The 17,933-nt window shown below is 33.6% G+C and overlaps 1 long non-coding RNA gene across 3 annotated transcripts; it reads right to left on the bottom strand.

Annotated features, from left to right (window-relative positions):
* Nucleotides 1-12: 12 nt before the first annotated feature.
* LOC134259288 (uncharacterized) lies at nt 13-17,918 on the bottom strand. Of its 3 annotated transcripts, XR_009990316.1 has the most exons (12): nt 17,274-17,918; nt 15,820-15,933; nt 14,350-14,463; nt 12,893-13,006; nt 11,393-11,505; nt 9,932-10,045; nt 8,478-8,591; nt 7,024-7,137; nt 5,470-5,583; nt 4,019-4,132; nt 2,557-2,670; nt 13-1,212 (listed from the first exon to the last, which is right to left on the bottom strand). It is a non-coding gene; the product is annotated as an uncharacterized LOC134259288 (long non-coding RNA). The 3 variants fall into 3 exon arrangements; XR_009990315.1 differs by having other exon boundaries at nt 4,019-4,056; nt 4,725-5,583; nt 15,820-17,918; XR_009990314.1 differs by having other exon boundaries at nt 15,820-17,918.
* Between the last annotated feature and the right edge of the window lie 15 nt (nt 17,919-17,933).

Here is a 17,933-nt window from a genome sequence, read left to right as displayed (position 1 = left end):
ATTTCACAGAACAAGTCCTAAGGTTTTCTTTTAGTGTGCTTTCAGGGTACATTTTCCACCTCTTGAAAGAGCTACATTACCTGCTAATTGACTCATGCAATTCTGCACATGTGAAAACTGGATGTTTTGGGAGTTATCTCCCCCTATTAAAAAGTCTCACAATTTTTTTTTTCTAAAAATGAATGCACATTTTTTTCTTTAAATATTAAGATAAGACTCTACTTTATGCGAATAAAAACAAAAAAGATGCAGTTTTCATCTAGACTCCTATAAATAGCAGGAAAATCCCTACCCAGCATGCTTCTCTCTGGGAAAAACCCCCTGGATTTTATACGAAACTGTGTTTAGCTACCTTAAAGGAAATAATTTTTTTTTGCAATTCACTTTTTTGTATTTAGGTGCAAAGAGGACAGAATTCCAAACATTTTGGTGCATAAATTGTTGAATTTGGTCCAGAAATGGGCAAGTTATTGTAAATTTAGTATTACATGTCTACGACATTAGTCGACGCATAAAACAGGACTTCGAAGAGAAATTCAAACCTAACCGAATCAGCTCACACAATAATTTTATTTTTCTTCAATTTAAAAAACACAAAGTATGAAATATACAGTATTTGAATATCAATAAAATGTTACATTATAAATTTTTTGAAAAGCTGCCAAACAATTTTTACAGATATTGCTAGTTTCTGTATAAACAAGGGGGGGGGGGGGGTCTAATTGGAAATAGTCACTGTCTTAAATCAGAAGATTGCCTAAAACATCTGGATGGTGTCACCCTAACTAGATACTCAATAGGTCTATGTCACATGTATATCTATACAGAAGATACATATTCTCATTTGCGATCAATTAAATTGAAGGTCATGACCTTGCGAAGCTTCCATTTTTGACATGACGTCACACTTTGATGTCACAATGCAGTTGCGTCATAATGTAAAATAACAACTTTAGCCCCTGAATCCTTATCATATGTATAAATTCTATGGAACATGTATCTAATAGGCATTATGCCTTACACAGTGTCAACCTGAGATTATATTGTATGGTTTACTACATAAATTAAAACAAATAAAGCAATTTTCTATGAACTTACAGGCAAATAAATGTGGGAAATGTCATCAAATGCTACTCCTTAAGGGTGCAAAACACAGTTTTATGTATGACGTTATCAGGACGTTACTTGGTGAGGGACATGCAAAACTGACCCCTATAAAAAAATAAAATGGAGGCTTGTTACATAGACTTCTGCATATCAATGGAAAGATAAAATTGTGAATTTTGTAAATATCCAACTATAATACATTCATCAATTACTACTAGGGGGTATTTGACACCTGAAATATGGGGGATATTGGGTTGTTTATGCATCCATTTTCAGTGCACCTATGCATTTTTAACCCCCCTGCTCAACAAAAACAGAAAAAATCAGACAAAATAAGTTGCATGCATTTCACAGAACAAGTCCTAAGGTTTTCTTTTAGTGTGCTTTCAGGGTACATTTTCCACCTCTTGAAAGAGCTACATTACCTGCTAATTGACTCATGCAATTCTGCACATGTGAAAACTGGATGTTTTGGGAGTTATCTCCCCCTATTAAAAAGTCTCACAATTTTTTTTTTCTAAAAATGAATGCACATTTTTTTCTTTAAATATTAAGATAAGACTCTACTTTATGCGAATAAAAACAAAAAAGATGCAGTTTTCATCTAGACTCCTATAAATAGCAGGAAAATCCCTACCCAGCATGCTTCTCTCTGGGAAAAACCCCCTGGATTTTATACGAAACTGTGTTTAGCTACCTTAAAGGAAATAATTTTTTTTTGCAATTCACTTTTTTGTATTTAGGTGCAAAGAGGACAGAATTCCAAACATTTTGGTGCATAAATTGTTGAATTTGGTCCAGAAATGGGCAAGTTATTGTAAATTTAGTATTACATGTCTACGACATTAGTCGACGCATAAAACAGGACTTCGAAGAGAAATTCAAACCTAACCGAATCAGCTCACACAATAATTTTATTTTTCTTCAATTTAAAAAACACAAAGTATGAAATATACAGTATTTGAATATCAATAAAATGTTACATTATAAATTTTTTGAAAAGCTGCCAAACAATTTTTACAGATATTGCTAGTTTCTGTATAAACAAGGGGGGGGGGGGGGGGGGGGTCTAATTGGAAATAGTCACTGTCTTAAATCAGAAGATTGCCTTAAAAATCTGGATGGTGTCACCCTAACTAGATACTCAATAGGTCTATGTCACATGTATATCTATACAGAAGATACATATTCTCATTTGCGATCAATTAAATTGAAGGTCATGACCTTGCGAAGCTTCCATTTTTGACATGACGTCACACTTTGATGTCACAATGCAGTTGCGTCATAATGTAAAATAACAACTTTAGCCCCTGAATCCTTATCATATGTATAAATTCTATGGAACATGTATCTAATAGGCATTATGCCTTACACAGTGTCAACCTGAGATTATATTGTATGGTTTACTACATAAATTAAAACAAATAAAGCAATTTTCTATGAACTTACAGGCAAATAAATGTGGGAAATGTCATCAAATGCTACTCCTTAAGGGTGCAAAACACAGTTTTATGTATGACGTTATCAGGACGTTACTTGGTGAGGGACATGCAAAACTGACCCCTATAAAAAAATAAAATGGAGGCTTGTTACATAGACTTCTGCATATCAATGGAAAGATAAAATTGTGAATTTTGTAAATATCCAACTATAATACATTCATCAATTACTACTAGGGTATTTGACACCTGAAATATGGGGGATATTGGGTTGTTTATGCATCCATTTTCAGTGCACCTATGCATTTTTAACCCCCCTGCTCAACAAAAACAGAAAAAATCAGACAAAATAAGTTGTATGCATTTCACAGAACAAGTCCTAAGGTTTTCTTTTAGTGTGCTTTCAGGGTACATTTTCCACCTCTTGAAAGAGCTACATTACCTGCTAATTGACTCATGCAATTCTGCACATGTGAAAACTGGATGTTTTGGGAGTTATCTCCCCCTATTAAAAAGTCTCACAATTTTTTTTTTCTAAAAATGAATGCACATTTTTTTCTTTAAATATTAAGATAAGACTCTACTTTATGCGAATAAAAACAAAAAAGATGCAGTTTTCATCTAGACTCCTATAAATAGCAGGAAAATCCCTACCCAGCATGCTTCTCTCTGGGAAAAACCCCCTGGATTTTATACGAAACTGTGTTTAGCTACCTTAAAGGAAATAATTTTTTCTTGCAATTCACTTTTTTGTATTTAGGTGCAAAGAGGACAGAATTCCAAACATTTTGGTGCATAAATTGTTGAATTTGGTCCAAAAATGGGCAAATTATTGTAAATTTAGTATTACATGTCTACGACATTAGTCGACGCATAAAACAGGACTTCGAAGAGAAATTCAAACCTAACCGAATCAGCTCACACAATAATTTTATTTTTCTTCAATTTAAAAAACACAAAGTATGAAATATACAGTATTTGAATATCAATAAAATGTTACATTATAAATTTTTTGAAAAGCTGCCAAACAATTTTTACAGATATTGCTAGTTTCTGTATAAACAAGGGGGGGGGGGGGGGGGGGGGGGGGGGGGGGTTGGAAAGAGTCACTGTCTTAAATCAGAAGATTGCCTAACACATCTGGATGGTGTCACCCTAACTAGATACTCAATAGGTCTATGTCACATGTATATCTATACAGAAGATACATATTCTCATTTGCGATCAATTAAATTGAAGGTCATGACCTTGCGAAGCTTCCATTTTTGACATGACGTCACACTTTGATGTCACAATGCAGTTGCGTCATAATGTAAAATAACAACTTTAGCCCCTGAATCCTTATCATATGTATAAATTCTATGGAACATGTATCTAATAGGCATTATGCCTTACACAGTGTCAACCTGAGATTATATTGTATGGTTTACTACATAAATTAAAACAAATAAAGCAATTTTCTATGAACTTACAGGCAAATAAATGTGGGAAATGTCATCAAATGCTACTCCTTAAGGGTGCAAAACACAGTTTTATGTATGACGTTATCAGGACGTTACTTGGTGAGGGACATGCAAAACTGACCCCTATAAAAAAATAAAATGGAGGCTTGTTACATAGACTTCTGCATATCAATGGAAAGATAAAATTGTGAATTTTGTAAATATCCAACTATAATACATTCATCAATTACTACTAGGGGGTATTTGACACCTGAAATATGGGGGATATTGGGTTGATTATGCATCCATTTTCAGTGCACCTATGCATTTTTAACCCCCCTGCTCAACAAAAACAGAAAAAATCAGACAAAATAAGTTGCATGCATTTCACAGAACAAGTCCTAAGGTTTTCTTTTAGTGTGCTTTCAGGGTACATTTTCCACCTCTTGAAAGAGCTACATTACCTGCTAATTGACTCATGCAATTCTGCACATGTGAAAACTGGATGTTTTGGGAGTTATCTCCCCCTATTAAAAAGTCTCACAATTTTTTTTTTCTAAAAATGAATGCACATTTTTTTCTTTAAATATTAAGATAAGACTCTACTTTATGCGAATAAAAACAAAAAAGATGCAGTTTTCATCTAGACTCCTATAAATAGCAGGAAAATCCCTACCCAGCATGCTTCTCTCTGGGAAAAACCCCCTGGATTTTATACGAAACTGTGTTTAGCTACCTTAAAGGAAATAATTTTTTTTTGCAATTCACTTTTTTGTATTTAGGTGCAAAGAGGACAGAATTCCAAACATTTTGGTGCATAAATTGTTGAATTTGGTCCAGAAATGGGCAAGTTATTGTAAATTTAGTATTACATGTCTACGACATTAGTCGACGCATAAAACAGGACTTCGAAGAGAAATTCAAACCTAACCGAATCAGCTCACACAATAATTTTATTTTTCTTCAATTTAAAAAACACAAAGTATGAAATATACAGTATTTGAATATCAATAAAATGTTACATTATAAATTTTTTGAAAAGCTGCCAAACAATTTTTACAGATATTGCTAGTTTCTGTATAAACAAGGGGGGGGGGGGGTCTAATTGGAAATAGTCACTGTCTTAAATCAGAAGATTGCCTAAAACATCTGGATGGTGTCACACTAACTAGATACTCAATAGGTCTATGTCACATGTATATCTATACAGAAGATACATATTCTCATTTGCGATCAATTAAATTGAAGGTCATGACCTTGCGAAGCTTCCATTTTTGACATGACATCACACTTTGATGTCACAATGCAGTTGCGTCATAATGTAAAATAACAACTTTAGCCCCTGAATCCTTATCATATGTATAAATTCTATGGAACATGTATCTAATAGGCATTATGCCTTACACAGTGTCAACCTGAGATTATATTGTATGGTTTACTACATAAATTAAAACAAATAAAGCAATTTTCTATGAACTTACAGGCAAATAAATGTGGGAAATGTCATCAAATGCTACTCCTTAAGGGTGCAAAACACAGTTTTATGTATGACGTTATCAGGACGTTACTTGGTGAGGGACATGCAAAACTGACCCCTATAAAAAAATAAAATGGAGGCTTGTTACATAGACTTCTGCATATCAATGGAAAGATAAAATTGTGAATTTTGTAAATATCCAACTATAATACATTCATCAATTACTACTAGGGGGTATTTGACACCTGAAATATGGGGGATATTGGGTTGTTTATGCATCCATTTTCAGTGCACCTATGCATTTTTAACCCCCCTGCTCAACAAAAACAGAAAAAATCAGACAAAATAAGTTGTATGCATTTCACAGAACAAGTCCTAAGGTTTTCTTTTAGTGTGCTTTCAGGGTACATTTTCCACCTCTTGAAAGAGCTACATTACCTGCTAATTGACTCATGCAATTCTGCACATGTGAAAACTGGATGTTTTGGGAGTTATCTCCCCCTATTAAAAAGTCTCACAATTTTTTTTTTCTAAAAATGAATGCACATTTTTTTCTTTAAATATTAAGATAAGACTCTACTTTATGCGAATAAAAACAAAAAAGATGCAGTTTTCATCTAGACTCCTATAAATAGCAGGAAAATCCCTACCCAGCATGCTTCTCTCTGGGAAAAACCCCCTGGATTTTATACGAAACTGTGTTTAGCTACCTTAAAGGAAATAATTTTTTTTTGCAATTCACTTTTTTGTATTTAGGTGCAAAGAGGACAGAATTCCAAACATTTTGGTGCATAAATTGTTGAATTTGGTCCAGAAATGGGCAAGTAATTGTAAATTTAGTATTACATGTCTACGACATTAGTCGACGCATAAAACAGGACTTCGAAGAGAAATTCAAACCTAACCGAATCAGCTAAATGGGCAAGTAATTGTAAATTTAGTATTACATGTCTACGACATTGGTCGACGCATAAAACAGGACTTCGAAGAAAAATTCAAACCTAACCGAATCAGCTCACACAATAATTTTATTTTTCTTAAATTTAAAAAACACAAAGTATGAAATATACAGTATTTGAATATCAATAAAATGTTACATTATAAATTTTTTGAAAAGCTGCCAAACAATTTTTACAGATATTGCTAGTTTCTGTATAAACAAGGGGGGGGGGGGGGGTCAAATTGGAAATAGTCACTGTCTTAAATCAGAAGATTGCCTAAAACATCTGGATGGTGTCACCCTAACTAGATACTCAATAGGTCTATGTCACATGTATATCTATACAGAAGATACATATTCTCATTTGCGATCAATTAAATTGAAGGTCATGACCTTGCGAAGCTTCCATTTTTGACATGACGTCACACTTTGATGTCACAATGCAGTTGCGTCATAATGTAAAATAACAACTTTAGCCCCTGAATCCTTATCATATGTATAAATTCTATGGAACATGTATCTAATAGGCATTATGCCTTACACAGTGTCAACCTGAGATTATATTGTATGGTTTACTACATAAATTAAAACAAATAAAGCAATTTTCTATGAACTTACAGGCAAATAAATGTGGGAAATGTCATCAAATGCTACTCCTTAAGGGTGCAAAACACAGTTTTATGTATGACGTTATCAGGACGTTACTTGGTGAGGGACATGCAAAACTGACCCCTATAAAAAAATAAAATGGAGGCTTGTTACATAGACTTCTGCATATCAATGGAAAGATAAAATTGTGAATTTTGTAAATATCCAACTATAATACATTCATCAATTACTACTAGGGGGTATTTGACACCTGAAATATGGGGGATATTGGGTTGTTTATGCATCCATTTTCAGTGCACCTATGCATTTTTAACCCCCCTGCTCAACAAAAACAGAAAAAATCAGACAAAATAAGTTGTATGCATTTCACAGAACAAGTCCTAAGGTTTTCTTTTAGTGTGCTTTCAGGGTACATTTTCCACCTCTTGAAAGAGCTACATTACCTGCTAATTGACTCATGCAATTCTGCACATGTGAAAACTGGATGTTTTGGGAGTTATCTCCCCCTATTAAAAAGTCTCACAATTTTTTTTTTCTAAAAATGAATGCACATTTTTTTCTTTAAATATTAAGATAAGACTCTACTTTATGCGAATAAAAACAAAAAAGATGCAGTTTTCATCTAGACTCCTATAAATAGCAGGAAAATCCCTACCCAGCATGCTTCTCTCTGGGAAAAACCCCCTGGATTTTATACGAAACTGTGTTTAGCTACCTTAAAGGAAATAATTTTTTTTTGCAATTCACTTTTTTGTATTTAGGTGCAAAGAGGACAGAATTCCAAACATTTTGGTGCATAAATTGTTGAATTTGGTCCAGAAATGGGCAAGTTATTGTAAATTTAGTATTACATGTCTACGACATTAGTCGACGCATAAAACAGGACTTCGAAGAGAAATTCAAACCTAACCGAATCAGCTCACACAATAATTTTATTTTTCTTCAATTTAAAAAACACAAAGTATGAAATATACAGTATTTGAATATCAATTAAATGTTACATTATAAATTTTTTGAAAAGCTGCCAAACAATTTTTACAGATATTGCTAGTTTCTGTATAAACAAGGGGGGGGGGGGGGGGGGTAATTGGAAATAGTCACTGTCTTAAATCAGAAGATTGCCAAAAAAATCTGGATGGTGTCACCCTAACTAGATACTCAATAGGTCTATGTCACATGTATATCTATACAGAAGATACATATTCTCATTTGCGATCAATTAAATTGAAGGTCATGACCTTGCGAAGCTTCCATTTTTGACATGACGTCACACTTTGATGTCACAATGCAGTTGCGTCATAATGTAAAATAACAACTTTAGCCCCTGAATCCTTATCATATGTATAAATTCTATGGAACATGTATCTAATAGGCATTATGCCTTACACAGTGTCAACCTGAGATTATATTGTATGGTTTACTACATAAATTAAAACAAATAAAGCAATTTTCTATGAACTTACAGGCAAATAAATGTGGGAAATGTCATCAAATGCTACTCCTTAAGGGTGCAAAACACAGTTTTATGTATGACGTTATCAGGACGTTACTTGGTGAGGGACATGCAAAACTGACCCCTATAAAAAAATAAAATGGAGGCTTGTTACATAGACTTCTGCATATCAATGGAAAGATAAAATTGTGAATTTTGTAAATATCCAACTATAATACATTCATCAATTACTACTAGGGGGTATTTGACACCTGAAATATGGGGGATATTGGGTTGTTTATGCATCCATTTTCAGTGCACCTATGCATTTTTAACCCCCCTGCTCAACAAAAACAGAAAAAATCAGACAAAATAAGTTGCATGCATTTCACAGAACAAGTCCTAAGGTTTTCTTTTAGTGTGCTTTCAGGGTACATTTTCCACCTCTTGAAAGAGCTACATTACCTGCTAATTGACTCATGCAATTCTGCACATGTGAAAACTGGATGTTTTGGGAGTTATCTCCCCCTATTAAAAAGTCTCACAATTTTTTTTTTCTAAAAATGAATGCACATTTTTTTCTTTAAATATTAAGATAAGACTCTACTTTATGCGAATAAAAACAAAAAAGATGCAGTTTTCATCTAGACTCCTATAAATAGCAGGAAAATCCCTACCCAGCATGCTTCTCTCTGGGAAAAACCCCCTGGATTTTATACGAAACTGTGTTTAGCTACCTTAAAGGAAATAATTTTTTTTTGCAATTCACTTTTTTGTATTTAGGTGCAAAGAGGACAGAATTCCAAACATTTTGGTGCATAAATTGTTGAATTTGGTCCAGAAATGGGCAAGTTATTGTAAATTTAGTATTACATGTCTACGACATTAGTCGACGCATAAAACAGGACTTCGAAGAGAAATTCAAACCTAACCGAATCAGCTCACACAATAATTTTATTTTTCTTCAATTTAAAAAACACAAAGTATGAAATATACAGTATTTGAATATCAATAAAATGTTACATTATAATTTTTTTTGAAAAGCTGCCAAACAATTTTTACAGATATTACTAGTTTCTGTATAAACAGGGCGGGGGAGGGGAGGCTTATTGGAAATAGACACTGTCTTAAATCAGAAGATTGCCTAAAAAATCTGGACGGTGTCACCCTAACTAGATACTCAATAGGTCTATGTCACATGTATATCTATACAGAAGATACATATTCTCATTTGCGATCAATTAAATTGAAGGTCATGACCTTGCGAAGCTTCCATTTTTGACATGACGTCACACTTTGATGTCACAATGCAGTTGCGTCATAATGTAAAATAACAACTTTAGCCCCTGAATCCTTATCATATGTATAAATTCTATGGAACATGTATCTAATAGGCATTATGCCTTACACAGTGTCAACCTGAGATTATATTGTATGGTTTACTACATAAATTAAAACAAATAAAGCAATTTTCTATGAACTTACAGGCAAATAAATGTGGGAAATGTCATCAAATGCTACTCCTTAAGGGTGCAAAACACAGTTTTATGTATGACGTTATCAGGACGTTACTTGGTGAGGGACATGCAAAACTGACCCCTATAAAAAAATAAAATGGAGGCTTGTTACATAGACTTCTGCATATCAATGGAAAGATAAAATTGTGAATTTTGTAAATATCCAACTATAATACATTCATCAATTACTACTAGGGGGTATTTGACACCTGAAATATGGGGGATATTGGGTTGTTTATGCATCCATTTTCAGTGCACCTATGCATTTTTAACCCCCCTGCTCAACAAAAACAGAAAAAATCAGACAAAATAAGTTGCATGCATTTCACAGAACAAGTCCTAAGGTTTTCTTTTAGTGTGCTTTCAGGGTACATTTTCCACCTCTTGAAAGAGCTACATTACCTGCTAATTGACTCATGCAATTCTGCACATGTGAAAACTGGATGTTTTGGGAGTTATCTCCCCCTATTAAAAAGTCTCACAATTTTTTTTTTCTAAAAATGAATGCACATTTTTTTCTTTATATTAAGATAAGACTCTACTTTATGCGAATAAAAACAAAAAAGATGCAGTTTTCATCTAGACTCCTATAAATAGCAGGAAAATCCCTACCCAGCATGCTTCTCTCTGGGAAAAACCCCCTGGATTTTATACGAAACTGTGTTTAGCTACCTTAAAGGAAATAATTTTTTTTTGCAATTCACTTTTTTGTATTTAGGTGCAAAGAGGACAGAATTCCAAACATTTTGGTGCATAAATTGTTGAATTTGGTCCAGAAATGGGCAAGTTATTGTAAATTTAGTATTACATGTCTACGACATTAGTCGACGCATAAAACAGGACTTCGAAGAGAAATTCAAACCTAACCGAATCAGCTCACACAATAATTTTATTTTTCTTCAATTTAAAAAACACAAAGTATGAAATATACAGTATTTGAATATCAATAAAATGTTACATTATAAATTTTTTGAAAAGCTGCCAAACAATTTTTACAGATATTGCTAGTTTCTGTATAAACAAGGGGGGGGGGGGGGGGGGGGGGGGGGTCTAATTGGAAATAGTCACTGTCTTAAATCAGAAGATTGCCTAAAAATCTGGATGGTGTCACCCTAACTAGATACTCAATAGGTCTATGTCACATGTATATCTATACAGAAGATACATATTCTCATTTGCGATCAATTAAATTGAAGGTCATGACCTTGCGAAGCTTCCATTTTTGACATGACGTCACACTTTGATGTCACAATGCAGTTGCGTCATAATGTAAAATAACAACTTTAGCCCCTGAATCCTTATCATATGTATAAATTCTATGGAACATGTATCTAATAGGCATTATGCCTTACACAGTGTCAACCTGAGATTATATTGTATGGTTTACTACATAAATTAAAACAAATAAAGCAATTTTCTATGAACTTACAGGCAAATAAATGTGGGAAATGTCATCAAATGCTACTCCTTAAGGGTGCAAAACACAGTTTTATGTATGACGTTATCAGGACGTTACTTGGTGGGGACATGCAAAACTGACCCCTATAAAAAAATAAAATGGAGGCTTGTTACATAGACTTCTGCATATCAATGGAAAGATAAAATTGTGAATTTTGTAAATATCCAACTATAATACATTCATCAATTACTACTAGGGGGTATTTGACACCTGAAATATGGGGGATATTGGGTTGTTTATGCATCCATTTTCAGTGCACCTATGCATTTTTAACCCCCCTGCTCAACAAAAACAGAAAAAATCAGACAAAATAAGTTGCATGCATTTCACAGAACAAGTCCTAAGGTTTTCTTTTAGTGTGCTTTCAGGGTACATTTTCCACCTCTTGAAAGAGCTACATTACCTGCTAATTGACTCATGCAATTCTGCACATGTGAAAACTGGATGTTTTGGGAGTTATCTCCCCCTATTAAAAAGTCTCACAATTTTTTTTTTCTAAAAATGAATGCACATTTTTTTCTTTAAATATTAAGATAAGACTCTACTTTATGCGAATAAAAACAAAAAGATGCAGTTTTCATCTAGACTCCTATAAATAGCAGGAAAATCCCTACCCAGCATGCTTCTCTCTGGGAAAAACCCCCTGGATTTTATACGAAACTGTGTTTAGCTACCTTAAAGGAAATAATTTTTTTTTGCAATTCACTTTTTTGTATTTAGGTGCAAAGAGGACAAATTCAAACATTTTTTAAATTGTATTTAGAAATGTGCAAAGAGGACAGAATTCCAAACATTTTGGTGCATAAATTGTTGAATTTGGTCCAGAAATGGGCAAGTTATTGTAAATTTAGTATTACATGTCTACGACATTAGTCGACGCATAAAACAGGACGAAGAGAAATTCAAACCTAACCGAATCAGCTCACACAATAATTTTATTTTTCTTCAATTTAAAAAACACAAAGTATGAAATATACAGTATTTGAATATCAATAAAATGTTACATTATAAATTTTTTGAAAAGCTGCCAAACAATTTTTACAGATATTGCTAGTTTCTGTATAAACAAGGGGGGGGGGGGGGGGGGGGGCTAATTGGAAATAGTCACTGTCTTAAATAAGAAGATTGCCACAAAAATCTGGATGGTGTCACCCTAACTAGATACTCAATAGGTCTATGTCACATGTATATCTATACAGAAGATACATATTCTCATTTGCGATCAATTAAATTGAAGGTCATGACCTTGCGAAGCTTCCATTTTTGACATGACGTCACACTTTGATGTCACAATGCAGTTGCGTCATAATGTAAAATAACAACTTTAGCCCCTGAATCCTTATCATATGTATAAATTCTATGGAACATGTATCTAATAGGCATTATGCCTTACACAGTGTCAACCTGAGATTATATTGTATGGTTTACTACATAAATTAAAACAAATAAAGCAATTTTCTATGAACTTACAGGCAAATAAATGTGGGAAATGTCATCAAATGCTACTCCTTAAGGGTGCAAAACACAGTTTTATGTATGACGTTATCAGGACGTTACTTGGTGAGGGACATGCAAAACTGACCCCTATAAAAAAATAAAATGGAGGCTTGTTACATAGACTTCTGCATATCAATGGAAAGATAAAATTGTGAATTTTGTAAATATCCAACTATAATACATTCATCAATTACTACTAGGGGGTATTTGACACCTGAAATAAGGGGGATATTGGGTTGTTTATGCATCCATTTTCAGTGCACCTATGCATTTTTAACCCCCCTGCTCAACAAAAACAGAAAAAATCAGACAAAATAAGTTGCATGCATTTCACAGAACAAGTCCTAAGGTTTTCTTTTAGTGTGCTTTCAGGGTACATTTTCCACCTCTTGAAAGAGCTACATTACCTGCTAATTGACTCATGCAATTCTGCACATGTGAAAACTGGATGTTTTGGGAGTTATCTCCCCCTATTAAAAAGTCTCACAATTTTTTTTTTCTAAAAATGAATGCACATTTTTTTCTTTAAATATTAAGATAAGACTCTACTTTATGCGAATAAAAACAAAAAAGATGCAGTTTTCATCTAGACTCCTATAAATAGCAGGAAAATCCCTACCCAGCATGCTTCTCTCTGGGAAAAACCCCCTGGATTTTATACGAAACTGTGTTTAGCTACCTTAAAGGAAATAATTTTTTTTTGCAATTCACTTTTTTGTATTTAGGTGCAAAGAGGACAGAATTCCAAACATTTTGGTGCATAAATTGTTGAATTTGGTCCAGAAATGGGCAAGTTATTGTAAATTTAGTATTACATGTCTACGACATTAGTCGACGCATAAAACAGGACTTCGAAGAGAAATTCAAACCTAACCGAATCAGCTCACACAATAATTTTATTTTTCTTCAATTTAAAAAACACAAAGTATGAAATATACAGTATTTGAATATCAATAAAATGTTACATTATAAATTTTTTGAAAAGCTGCCAAACAATTTTTACAGATATTGCTAGTTTCTGTATAAACAAGGGGGGGGGGGGGGGGGGGTCTAATTGGAAATAGTCACTGTCTTAAATCAGAAGTTTGCCTTAAAAATCTGGATGGTGTCACCCTAACTAGATACTCAATAGGTCTATGTCACATGTATATCTATACAGAAGATACATATTCTCATTTGCGATCAATTAAATTGAAGGTCATGACCTTGCGAAGCTTCCATTTTTGACATGACGTCACACTTTGATGTCACAATGCAGTTGCGTCATAATGTAAAATAACAACTTTAGCCCCTGAATCCTTATCATATGTATAAATTCTATGGAACATGTATCTAATAGGCATTATGCCTTACACAGTGTCAACCTGAGATTATATTGTATGGTTTACTACATAAATTAAAACAAATAAAGCAATTTTCTATGAACTTACAGGCAAATAAATGTGGGAAATGTCATCAAATGCTACTCCTTAAGGGTGCAAAACACAGTTTTATGTATGACGTTATCAGGACGTTACTTGGTGAGGGACATGCAAAACTGACCCCTATAAAAAAATAAAATGGAGGCTTGTTACATAGACTTCTGCATATCAATGGAAAGATAAAATTGTGAATTTTGTAAATATCCAACTATAATACATTCATCAATTACTACTAGGGGGTATTTGACACCTGAAATATGGGGGATATTGGGTTGTTTATGCATCCATTTTCAGTGCACCTATGCATTTTTAACCCCCCTGCTCAACAAAAACAGAAAAAATCAGACAAAATAAGTTGCATGCATTTCACAGAACAAGTCCTAAGGTTTTCTTTTAGTGTGCTTTCAGGGTACATTTTCCACCTCTTGAAAGAGCTACATTACCTGCTAATTGACTCATGCAATTCTGCACATGTGAAAACTGGAAAACTGGATGTTTGGGAGTTATCTCCCCCTATTAAAAAGTCTCACAATTTTTTTTTTCTAAAAATGAATGCACATTTTTTTCTTTAAATATTAAGATAAGACTCTACTTTATGCGAATAAAAACAAAAAAGATGCAGTTTTCATCTAGACTCCTATAAATAGCAGGAAAATCCCTACCCAGCATGCTTCTCTCTGGGAAAAACCCCCTGGATTTTATACGAAACTGTGTTTAGCTACCTTAAAGGAAATAATTTTTTTTTGCAATTCACTTTTTTGTATTTAGGTGCAAAGAGGACAGAATTCCAAACATTTTGGTGCATAAATTGTTGAATTTGGTCCAGAAATGGGCAAGTTATTGTAAATTTAGTATTACATGTCTACGACATTAGTCGACGCATAAAACAGGACTTCGAAGAGAAATTCAAACCTAACCGAATCAGCTCACACAATAATTTTATTTTTCTTCAATTTAAAAAACACAAAGTATGAAATATACAGTATTTGAATATCAATAAAATGTTACATTATAAATTTTTTGAAAAGCTGCCAAACAATTTTTACAGATATTGCTAGTTTCTGTATAAACAAGGGGGGGGGGGGGGGGGGGGGGGGGGTCTAATTGGAAATAGTCACTGTCTTAAATCAGAAGATTGCCTAAAAATCTGGATGGTGTCACCCTAACTAGATACTCAATAGGTCTATGTCACATGTATATCTATACAGAAGATACATATTCTCATTTGCGATCAATTAAATTGAAGGTCATGACCTTGCGAAGCTTCCATTTTTGACATGACGTCACACTTTGATGTCACAATGCAGTTGCGTCATAATGTAAAATAACAACTTTAGCCCCTGAATCCTTATCATATGTATAAATTCTATGGAACATGTATCTAATAGGCATTATGCCTTACACAGTGTCAACCTGAGATTATATTGTATGGTTTACTACATAAATTAAAACAAATAAAGCAATTTTCTATGAACTTACAGGCAAATAAATGTGGGAAATGTCATCAAATGCTACTCCTTAAGGGTGCAAAACACAGTTTTATGTATGACGTTATCAGGACGTTACTTGGTGAGGGACATGCAAAACTGACCCCTATAAAAAAATAAAATGGAGGCTTGTTACATAGACTTCTGCATATCAATGGAAAGATAAAATTGTGAATTTTGTAAATATCCAACTATAATACATTCATCAATTACTACTAGGGGGTATTTGACACCTGAAATATGGGGGATATTGGGTTGTTTATGCATCCATTTTCAGTGCACCTATGCATTTTTAACCCCCCTGCTCAACAAAAACAGAAAAAATCAGACAAAATAAGTTGCATGCATTTCACAGAACAAGTCCTAAGGTTTTCTTTTAGTGTGCTTTCAGGGTACATTTTCCACCTCTTGAAAGAGCTACATTACCTGCTAATTGACTCATGCAATTCTGCACATGTGAAAACTGGATGTTTTGGGAGTTATCTCCCCCTATTAAAAAGTCTCACAATTTTTTTTTTCTAAAAATGAATGCACATTTTTTTCTTTAAATATTAAGATAAGACTCTACTTTATGCGAATAAAAACAAAAAAGATGCAGTTTTCATCTAGACTCCTATAAATAGCAGGAAAATCCCTACCCAGCATGCTTCTCTCTGGGAAAAACCCCCTGGATTTTATACGAAACTGTGTTTAGCTACCTTAAAGGAAATAATTTTTTTTTGCAATTCACTTTTTTGTATTTAGGTGCAAAGAGGACAGAATTCCAAACATTTTGGTGCATAAATTGTTGAATTTGGTCCAGAAATGGGCAAGTTATTGTAAATTTAGTATTACATGTCTACGACATTAGTCGACGCATAAAACAGGACTTCGAAGAGAAATTCAAACCTAACCGAATCAGCTCACACAATAATTTTATTTTTCTTCAATTTAAAAAACACAAAGTATGAAATATACAGTATTTGAATATCAATAAAATGTTACATTATAAATTTTTTGAAAAGCTGCCAAACAATTTTTACAGATATTGCTAGTTTCTGTATAAACAAGGGGGGGGGGGGGGGGTCTAATTGGAAATAGTCACTGTCTTAAATCAGAAGATTGCCTAAAAAATCTGGATGGTGTCACCCTAACTAGATACTCAATAGGTCTATGTCACATGTATATCTATACAGAAGATACATATTCTCATTTGCGATCAATTAAATTGAAGGTCATGACCTTGCGAAGCTTCCATTTTTGACATGACGTCACACTTTGATGTCACAATGCAGTTGCGTCATAATGTAAAATAACAACTTTAGCCCCTGAATCCTTATCATATGTATAAATTCTATGGAACATGTATCTAATAGGCATTATGCCTTACACAGTGTCAACCTGAGATTATATTGTATGGTTTACTACATAATTTAAAACAAATAAAGCAATTTTCTATGAACTTACAGGCAAATAAATGTGGGAAATGTCATCAAATGCTACTCCTTAAGGGTGCAAAACACAGTTTTATGTATGACGTTATCAGGACGTTACTTGGTGAGGGACATGCAAAACTGACCCCTATAAAAAAATAAAATGGAGGCTTGTTACATAGACTTCTGCATATCAATGGAAAGATAAAATTGTGAATTTTGTAAATATCCAACTATAATACATTCATCAATTACTACTAGGGGGTATTTGACACCTGAAATAAGGGGGATATTGGGTTGTTTATGCATCCATTTTCAGTGCACCTATGCATTTTTAACCCCCCTGCTCAACAAAAACAGAAAAAATCAGACAAAATAAGTTGCATGCATTTCACAGAACAAGTCCTAAGGTTTTCTTTTAGTGTGCTTTCAGGGTACATTTTCCACCTCTTGAAAGAGCTACATTACCTGCTAATTGACTCATGCAATTCTGCACATGTGAAAACTGGATGTTTTGGGAGTTATCTCCCCCTATTAAAAAGTCTCACAATTTTTTTTTTCTAAAAATGAATGCACATTTTTTTCTTTAAATATTAAGATAAGACTCTACTTTATGCGAATAAAAACAAAAAAGATGCAGTTTTCATCTAGACTCCTATAAATAGCAGGAAAATCCCTACCCAGCATGCTTCTC

This window comes from Saccostrea cucullata, unplaced genomic scaffold, assembly GCF_032062105.1.
Source record: "Saccostrea cucullata isolate Sc308-1 unplaced genomic scaffold, CSIRO_AGI_Scuc_v1 ctg8879, whole genome shotgun sequence".
Taxonomy (NCBI): domain Eukaryota; kingdom Metazoa; phylum Mollusca; class Bivalvia; order Ostreida; family Ostreidae; genus Saccostrea; species Saccostrea cuccullata.
Note: the sequence above shows the minus strand (reverse complement) of the source record. Positions and strands in the feature narration are given on the sequence as shown.